Source organism: Diabrotica undecimpunctata, chromosome 5 (genome assembly GCF_040954645.1).
Source record: "Diabrotica undecimpunctata isolate CICGRU chromosome 5, icDiaUnde3, whole genome shotgun sequence".
NCBI lineage: Eukaryota > Metazoa > Arthropoda > Insecta > Coleoptera > Chrysomelidae > Diabrotica > Diabrotica undecimpunctata.
In genome coordinates, this window is record NC_092807.1 from 81604511 (window position 1) to 81614442 (window position 9932).

Consider the following 9932-nt stretch of genomic DNA (forward strand, 5'->3'; position numbering starts at 1 on the left):
TAAAATTTACTTGAAGTACTACAATAGAATAGGCTTAGCTCAAAAGAATGAGAGTAGTGCTCAGAGAGGAGGTTGGTACGTTTGCTTGCCTGTAGTAACCTAAGATAGTTAGATCAATCCTAAGATGATCTTGAGATGGGCGCCAGGGTGAATTTTGAATATCACTCCCATTTGGGATATATGTAATTATATACTAACTGAAAAATAAATGATAGGAAACAAATAAAAATCAGAAATGCTTTATACACTATATTCAAATCTTATGTACTATCCCAACCCTATACTTATATACCCTAACCAATTATTAAAATATATCCCCAAAATATATTTACAAAAAAAAACAGTTACCTAAAAAAAATGACCCAAAATATAATAATTATATACAACAATTGATTTACACTGTCCTCTGGCAATGAGGTAAAATGGTCTGGGATTATTGGTTGGATAACTCACTTGGAGTAAATAATAATTAAAATATTATAAAACAATTAAGTACTTATATAAGTTACAAAAGGGCAGTTTAAAATATGAGAATAGTCAGTTAAGACATTAGAACAATACATGCATCAATTTAACAAAATAAAGGTACGTACTAGTAATCATAAAATGGGATAATGTATCCTGACCACTTATCATAAGGGTTATGTAAAATATTAATAACGAAATAAATACAAAGTAAATAGAGAATGACAAATTTAAACAAGTAAAAAGATTCAACAAGTTGAGGGTACTACCCAGGGATTGTGCACAAACCTGTTTGTAACCCACTTAGACTGAAGGCCTAAGTATCCAAGTATATATTATAAAAAAATTGAAATTTAAATTATAAAGTTAATAAAATATAATGGTGCTTAGTAACTCTTTTGTTGGAAAGGGAGTTACTTAATCTGCTGTCCGGTGTTTAGGTAGTGGATGGCTCTAAGATGGTTCAGCCTATGCTCCGTGTATCAGCCTTTAAGGACTGGCAGACCAACCAAGTGTTGTAGTTCTTTCTCCCAAATCAAATAATCTCCTTTTCATAAATAAAAATGTACTTCTTCCCAAAATCAAAAAAAATCTTCTGTCCCAAATAAAATGTGATTCTTCCCCAAATTAAAACTTCTTTCCAAATAAAATGAAATTCCAAACTTGGAAGTTGGAGCCGGCAGGCTATAAAAAAAGAAAACTTTTTTATTCTGTGTTCTTGTATTTAATATCTATAGTTTTTGTTCTAGTAACAAAAACTAGAATATATTTGCCATTAGGTGACCTTGGCTCAAAAATATAGTGTTACTGCACTGGAATATATTATAATTTGTATCTATATATATATATATATATATATATATATATATATATATATATATAAAAAATAGGAATGATATTTGGATATTTGTAGTAAGCTGAGAAGATTTAGATGATTGGGAACTGGCAAATTTAAATGGACGATGTGTGATAACTTACCAGAACTTATTTGGGAGTTTTATTTTCCATAAATCAACGTAACTTCTTAATGCACAAAACTAAATACGTCTTAAACAACAATATAAATATTCTTCACCTTTCCCCCAAAAAAAACAATAAAATAACTTAAATTCTTCTTTTTACTCCCTTCAAGTACTGCCTGCCGCAAACTCAACAACTCATCTCCTTCAAGTTCTGTTACAAAATGGCCATTACATTATTCTTTTTCCCTTTTGACGAGGGAATCGATTATCTTATCATCGATATCGATAATCATAATAATGAAATATGAGATCGTATTGTGGGTTGCATACTCCAACGGCGGCAGATTAGTAGTTAATGTAGGGATTTGGTTTGCTAACGTTCAAAATTTTAGATTATTAACGATCGTATCGTTACAATCTCCTACAACTCGGGAAAAAAAAGAAAAGCCATTTTCTTTTTTTTTCTTACTGGGAACCCAATTATTGAAGATAGTAAACCCATTAAATGGTCTGTAGCTATTAAATGACATGTGGACTGACTTACTTATAAATATACCTCTAGGTGCATAACGAAAAGCTAAAGGTAATTTTTTTTTTAAATATTGAATTAAAACATACTAAGTTGTTTAAACTGTGGAAACCACATTTAAAGGAATAAACACTAGCTAAACATAATTGACAGTAATCACACACTGTGAGATTAAACCTTTGTGTGAATACTAAACTACATAATATAGTGACTCAGATACTGCTCTGATCACATATAATTCATTGCACAGAGTCTTTCATCTGTGACTTACCTAATAACTGATAAACCAAAAGTTGTTGAAGTCAATCTAGCGGATTTAATAAAACCCCATATTATAATTGCTTCAACTCCACAAACACTCAACTACCACTAAAAGTAGGAGCAAACAAAATATACACTCACATAACCGAAAAACTAACAACTTCTATCTGTACACCGAACTCGAACGATTAAAAATAACCACAAATTTAAGAGCTGTGTAAGAGAAGTCGTAACACTCTACCACCATTAAGAGTAGGAGTGACCAAAACACACACCAAATATAAATAAAGTATCTAACAACTTCCACCTTTACATCGGACTTGAACGATTAGAAATAACCACAAATTTAAGAGCCGTGTAAAAAGGAGTTGCAGCACTCTACTACCAATAAAGGTAGGAGTGACAAAAAATCCATACCAACTATAACCAAATAAATAACAACTTCCACTTTTACAAAAGACTCGAACGATTAAAAAAAATAACCACAAATTTAAGAGTCTCGTAAAAGGAGTTGTAACACTCTACTACCAATAAAGGTAGGAGTGACCAAAATAGATACCAAATATAACCAAATGTAACTCCACATACTCAGATAATTATAGCTGAATGGGTAAGATAGACCAAGTTGACTCAACAAGGGACACCAGATTTATATATATTGCATATCCAAGGTGAGACAATCATACAGATTTTATAACCATTCGCAATATAACAACTAAACTCAAATAAAATTGAACATGTCGACCAACACATTACTACGGATGTACCAACGTAATAAAAACAATGGTAGCAAGAGCCAGATCCAAAATCGATTCTACCCTAGACAACAGATTCAAATTTAATATATATTCAAGGAGAACAATCAGGCTCATATAAGACTTCTTGCTACACAATACGTAACCTTAAGCTATAACAAAGGATAAAGTATACTGTGTACCAGGTGACTACTGACTGAGACGACATTGGATTCACCTATCTTCAGTTCACATGCTGTTATGAAGTCAAACCATCATAGAAAATAATCGGTCGTATAGTCCTTAACTAGTATACAGCAATAATCTGGCATTCAATAATATTTCGTTGACTAGGCCGAACATCCGGAAGAATCCCAACTCATCTTCCTAGGACTCCCTTTCGTGTCCTTGAAAATTACTAAACCCCAGATTAACGTGCATAACCAGCAAATTCTACACACCAAGAAGATGAATGGTTATGACCATTTATATGAACTAATGAAGGTATAGGTACCAGTATGGAATTATCAAGACAAATATAACTAACTCATTCTGGAATTCTGTAACTATAGCATAAAGCTACAATGGATGAATAAGAATAGCCAGAAGAAGAGCACATCAGATGTTGGAGACATCCCTATTAACGAATTAACCATAAAATAGTCGACGACAGAAACACATACTAAAATAAGCAGGACTAGAGCGCGCGTAAACCAATTTCCAATGAAACTGCAGATTGAAGTTGTCTCTAGTCGCTAAACAAAATTTTTGAATTTGTAGGGAAAGTTAGGTTTCAACTAAAATATCCATTTGTCCATTATACAAGAACATCATTAAAGGTATCTATATTATAAAAGGTCTAAACTTAGTGAGCTAAATAAATTAAACGGTTAACTACAGTGAGAATACCATAACTTATAATCAATAGTTTAATAAAAAATGAGTAGACTGAAGACAGATATCTAAAATGTTTGATACATAATATAAAGACTATATTTAACTATACTATCAGGAGATCTAACATCTGGGAAGATGCGTATATCATAACGACAAAAACCATGAGCTATGAAATCCGCCCCTTATCGAGGTACCAATTGATAAGGTTGACAGGTTTCGAACCCACGTTCTACACCGTTAAACAACACAGCCAGAATTTGCCAAAGATGAGTAATCTCAACACTTTGTATCTCTATGCATCTCAACATATATTAAGACAGTATAGTGAATCGATTGGGGTTGACTTTAGTAAATCAACTTGTTTCCGATTCCTTATAAATATAAGTTAACTATATAGTATTCCTCAACTGTATAGTATTAAGGCTAGATAGACCAAATGAAAATAATAACCTTCCAGACTAATACTAAATTTTATACTAACTTTCTCGATACAAATATCAAAATCGTAACCAACATACATAAAACATACCCAAACCGTATGAAAACAACTATGTACCAAGGATGACAGTTCTGTACCAGTATTTACGGTATATAATTATGTAAAAACTACTATTTAACTATCAATAAAAATTTAGTAGTAACAAAATTCAAAATAAATACAACGTAGCATTTATCCGGGGTTTTCAAATCAAAATCCTATCCAAATCCTAATCATGAACCAATCAAGTATTACCAAAAAAAAATTAGAAGGAGGAATTAACTTAAGCAAGGTTGTTAAGTTACGTCTTCTTCTGATGATGAAGAGTCCAAATCATTGACAGTATTATCTGGCAGTAAATCCTTCACGTGGAATTGACCGATACGTTTGTTAGACAAACTATCTTTCAGTTCATAGCCTAAAGGAGAAATTACCTTACTGACAATACAAGGAATGTATTTCTGACAGAACTTGGCCGAAATCGCATTTCCCTTGCTAGACTTAACGAAGTTCCGTTTCAATACTCGATCGCCAACAAAGAATCGCAAGTCTCTTTTTCTCAGATTATAATGACCTCGTGATCGAAGGTAAGAAGATTTCAACTTCTTCCTAATATCGGCAAAAATCGGGGGTAGATGCTGAAGATCATCTAACCGATGGAGGTTCTCTGAAATTTGAGGAAGATTTACAGAATTTTCTGAAATTAAACCAAAATAATTACCGGATAAAGGCACGTTTCTGCCAAAATTTAGATAAGCGGGAGAACATTTAGTAATCTCATGGACAGACGTTCTTATAGCCTGAGCTATGGAATGGATATATTGGTCCCAAGCTCGATGGTCTTCGTAAGTATAAGATCTTAAAGCAGTTACGATACTGCGGTTCACCCGTTCGCTATGGTTCGCCTGTGGATGATATGCAGCGTTATAAAAAATCTTTTGTACCTTGTATTTACTGAGGAGGTCTTTAAAGGCCTTAGATACAAACTGAGGACCATTATCACACGATACTATCTGTGGAACACCAAATAACAAGAAGACTTGCTCCTCTAAAAATTTAACAATAGCAGGAACAGTAGCCTTACGAAGAGGAAAAACTAAAGGAAATTTTGTGAAATAATCAACAACTACCAAACAATATGTATTCCCATTGTAACTACGGGGGTATGGTCCAATAAGATCCATAGAGATCATCTGCCATGGGAAATTAATGTTCCTAAAGGAACCCATTAATCCAGCTTGTGGCATATTCCTGGGCTTGCATGTAGCACAAACTTTACATCTGGATATATATCGCTTAATTGTATACCGCATGCCAGGCCAATAATATAATTCAGCTATTCTACTAAACGTTTTATAAAAACCAAAGTGACCTGCTGTCACATTATCATGAAATGAAGTCAAGATTTCATCCCTATTTGCTGTGGGGACTACTATTTTCCAATCCGACATATTATTTAAAACTTCTGTGGAACTAACAATATGTTTGTAAAGAACATTGTTTTCCACTTTGAAATCAGGATACCGATCCGGTTCTTGAGCAACCCTAACCAACATCTTTTGATACCATGCATCTGGAATTAAACTAGACAAATCGAGAATATTAACATCAAAGGTACGAGACAAAGCATCAGCTACTACGACACCATTGGCTTTGCGATGTACAATGTTGTAATCAAAAGCTGATAGTTTGCAAATCCAACGGGATAAACGTTGTGATGGGTTACGCATGGAATGTAGCCATAATAAAGAGCTATGATCGGTAATGAGTGTACACTTACGACCCTCTAAATAATACCGGAATGCCTCTAAGCCATGAATAATAGCTAGGAGTTCACGCTCTGTAGTCGAATAGTTCTTCTGAGCTTTGTTGAGTTTCTTACTAGTGTAAGCTATAGGGTGTTCCGCTCCATCTTTCATCTGAAAGAGGACACCACCTGAAGCGGTATTGGAACAATCTGTCATGAGATAGAAGTGTTCGTTAAAATGTGGAGACATCATGACAGGAGCACTAGTGAGAGTTTCTTTAATACGCCGGAAAGCATCATCGGCTTCAGAAGTCCAGGTAATAGTCTGGCCCTTTTTCCTATTTTTAAGGAGATCAGTAAGTGGAGACAATAAGGTGGAGTAGGAAGGTACGAACCTACGATAATACCCACACATTCCCAAGATCCTACGTAGTTGGGTAGTGGTTTTCGGTGTTGGAAAATCCTTGATAGCAGTTACCTTATCAGGATCTGTCTGCAAACCTCGACTATCGACAACATATCCCAAAAACTTAAGATTAGGACGACAGAAGTTACATTTTTCTATATTAACTGTTAAATTCGCCTCTTTAAGGCGAGAAAATACTTTCTCTAAAATCTCAATATGTAAATCAAAATCAGGAGTGACAACTATAATGTCATCTAAGTAATAAAACACATATGGTTCCAATTGTGGACCAATGACTAAGTCCATCAGACGACACATGGTCTGAGGAGCTGACACAAGACCAAAAGGCATAGTAACAAATTGAAATAAACCTTTACCACTGACAGCAAAAGCAGTATATTTCTTACTTTCTTCACTTAAAGGAATTTGTAGAAATGCTTTGGATAAATCAATAGAAGAGATATATTTGGCTCTCCGGAGTTTGCTTAAGATGACATCAATTCTGGGGATAGGATAGGCCTCCCTGTTAGCAGTGATACTATTTAGCTTACGACCGTCAAAACAAACTCGGAAGGATCCATCCTTCCTTTTAGTTAACCAAAGTGGACTACAATAAGAAGAAGTCGATGGTTCTATAATATTTAAAGAAAGCATTGAATCAATCTCTTTTCCCAAGTCTGCGTGCCACGCTTGAGGTATAGGATATTGATATTGTCTAAATGGAGTAGATGTATTTACCTCAATAGTGTGCGAAATTAGAGAGGTACGGCCTAATTTATCTTTCGAAGAGATCTATGAAAATTTGGGCATAATGGCCTCTAATTGTTTCTGCTGTGAAACTGATAAACTAGAGAAATCATGGATGACAGTAAGAGTGGATAAATTCAGTGGAGAAATACACAATGAAAAATCTGAACAATCTAAGGTACTATTAAATATATTTAGAAAATCCATGCCAAGAATTATGGAATTTTGTACAGAAGGAATTATATAAAACGTAATGTTCCTCCTGATATTAGCCACTAAAATTTCGGTTTCAAATTTACCTACTATAGATTGGATTGTTCCATCTGCAGTTGAAACTTGCAGGGAGGAAATAGGTGATATGCTAATGTTAGCTTTATCTAACATTTCTAATGAATGGGAACCTAGTAATGAAATATTGGAGCCACTATCCAATAATGCCAAACAAGATTGTCCTAGAATCTCAATTTGGAGATATGGTCGATTATCGTTACATTTATTAACTAATAAAGAATTTATATCTAAGCCAGAGACTCTAGGTATAGAATAGTCATTATAAGGTACTAATATAGAACTATCATTATCATTTTTAACATCAAAACTTGGTACAGATGACAGAACTGTTTCCTGGTCCATATTATTAACATAATTACACCTAACATTTAATAAAGGAGAAGATACTCTAGAATTGAGAACGTCAGAATGGAGTGCTTTGGGTTTCCAAGTTACTTTTTCCCTTGATTCGACTTGTTGTGGCGTTTGTGCTTTGTTGATGATTTCTCTGATAGGGGACCTGACCTTGAATTGCTGGACTCTGCTTGACCTTTTCCTTCCACGACGGTGGTTGTGCTCCCTGATGGGATTGTAGACGGAGGAACGCTCAGGGTACGAGCCTCGGTCTGCTCGTTTCCCGAACACTTATGGCAATTCCTCTTGAGAGTGTTATCTCTTCCACAACCATGACAAAATATATGTGTCCTTGGTTTTCCACACTCATAAAATGTGTGTCCAGCTTCATGGCAATTCCAACATGATAAATTGGAATTTAAAACCGACATGTTACGCTCCCTAGATTTCTGATGCCATGATCGATTTGAAAATTGATACGGAGTGGACGAAGGACCTGAAGTAGGTCGAGATGAGGTCGGAGGATGTGAAGACCAAGACAGAGTTTCTTCAATTCTCTTACATTTGTCAGTCAAATCTTCAATGTGGTGGATATCCACCAAGGCTAACTGAGCATGATAGAAAGGTAACAAACCTTTTAAAATGATTTTGATTTTTGCAGAGTCAGATAAGGGAGTATCTAACTTACTACACATACCCAAAATATTATTTATAAACATCGTGACTGATTCACCAGGTTTCTGTTTACGGGATTTGATCTCATCCAGTAGATCATCCTGGAATGAATAGGGGAGAAAATCAGACTTCAACTTCTGCACCAGATCAGACCAACAAGACAAACGACCCCTATTATTCATAAACCACGTAAATGCAGAATCTGTGAATAGTTCAGCTGAAGCAGCGAAAAGATCATCCTCTGAAACACCTCTAGATATCCTTAGACATTCAACACGCTCTAAAAATGAAATAACATCGATATGTTGAGTTTGACCAGAAAATGTAATACCCCATTTATGCACTTGAACTGGTTTGGAATATGAAAAACTAGGGACTATGTTAATTGGAGCATTAGGAGTGGAAGAAGCAATAGGGTTAACTCTAGAGTCGAGTTCACCCTCCAAAGTAAGTATCCTAACCGAGACAGACCTTTTGAAGGAGTGTTGATCCTCATCAATGCAACTCAGCAAGTGGACACGACCTGAAATGTGTGCTAAGCGAGAAGTTAGTCGACCATACTGACTGTCATGCACAGTTCCTCTAAATTCGCCTATTTTCTGAGCTAAGTCATCGAGAGTCACGGATATTCCTTGCTGTTGTTCTTCAAATGGAATCGATCCAGCAGAAATTTGAGTAAAACTCCTATTGCCCTACTCCTGTTTCAAGGCTCCACGCAAGACCTTGCGCTTTGTATCAACATTAGGTAAATCCTCAACATTAATACCCCTAATTTTGAGTTCATAATCCAACTCACTAACTAATAAATGTTCTACTTTAAATGAAGACATTATGAAAATATATCAAATATTGAACCTCTACACCAAAATACAAGACCACAGTATTTACCAAACAAGTCGAATTATAGTAATGTAAATTTGTATTAATATTATGAAAAAAATATTAATTCAATATAACGAATATTAAAATAATTAAAGTAATTACAACTATATCAAAATATTAAGTTAAGAAAATATACTCAAATATTGTTTAAATAAGATCAGACCACAATTATTAAAATATACTAAAATTTATCAAATTGACTGTACTGTACTGCCCCAATGTATCTTAACAAACTAAACGATATGTATGATGGTATATTAACTGAGTACAAGATTATCTAATATAGGTGTATATAGCCACAGTTACCAAATATATCTAAATATTTAAATATAATAACACTAAAATATAACTACTACTATGTTAATGTACTATTACTTACTACTTTACTACTTACTAAATGTTACTACTAAGGCCCCACGTTGGGCGCCAATTGTTACCGATAAAAAAAAAAGGATACAGCTAATTGTGACACATTAAAAGGAAAAGCCTGAGATGGTGAAGCCAATATTAGAAATTAAGTAAGAT

The 9932-nt window shown here is 34.4% G+C and overlaps 1 long non-coding RNA gene across 1 annotated transcript; it reads right to left on the reverse strand.

The window, feature by feature from the left end:
• Positions 1–236: 236 nt before the first annotated feature.
• On the reverse strand, positions 237–2077 carry LOC140440670 (uncharacterized). Its single transcript, XR_011950908.1, has 2 exons — positions 1444–2077; positions 237–1149 (listed from the first exon to the last, which is right to left on the reverse strand). It is a non-coding gene; the product is annotated as an uncharacterized lncRNA (long non-coding RNA).
• Positions 2078–9932: the final 7855 nt, after the last annotated feature.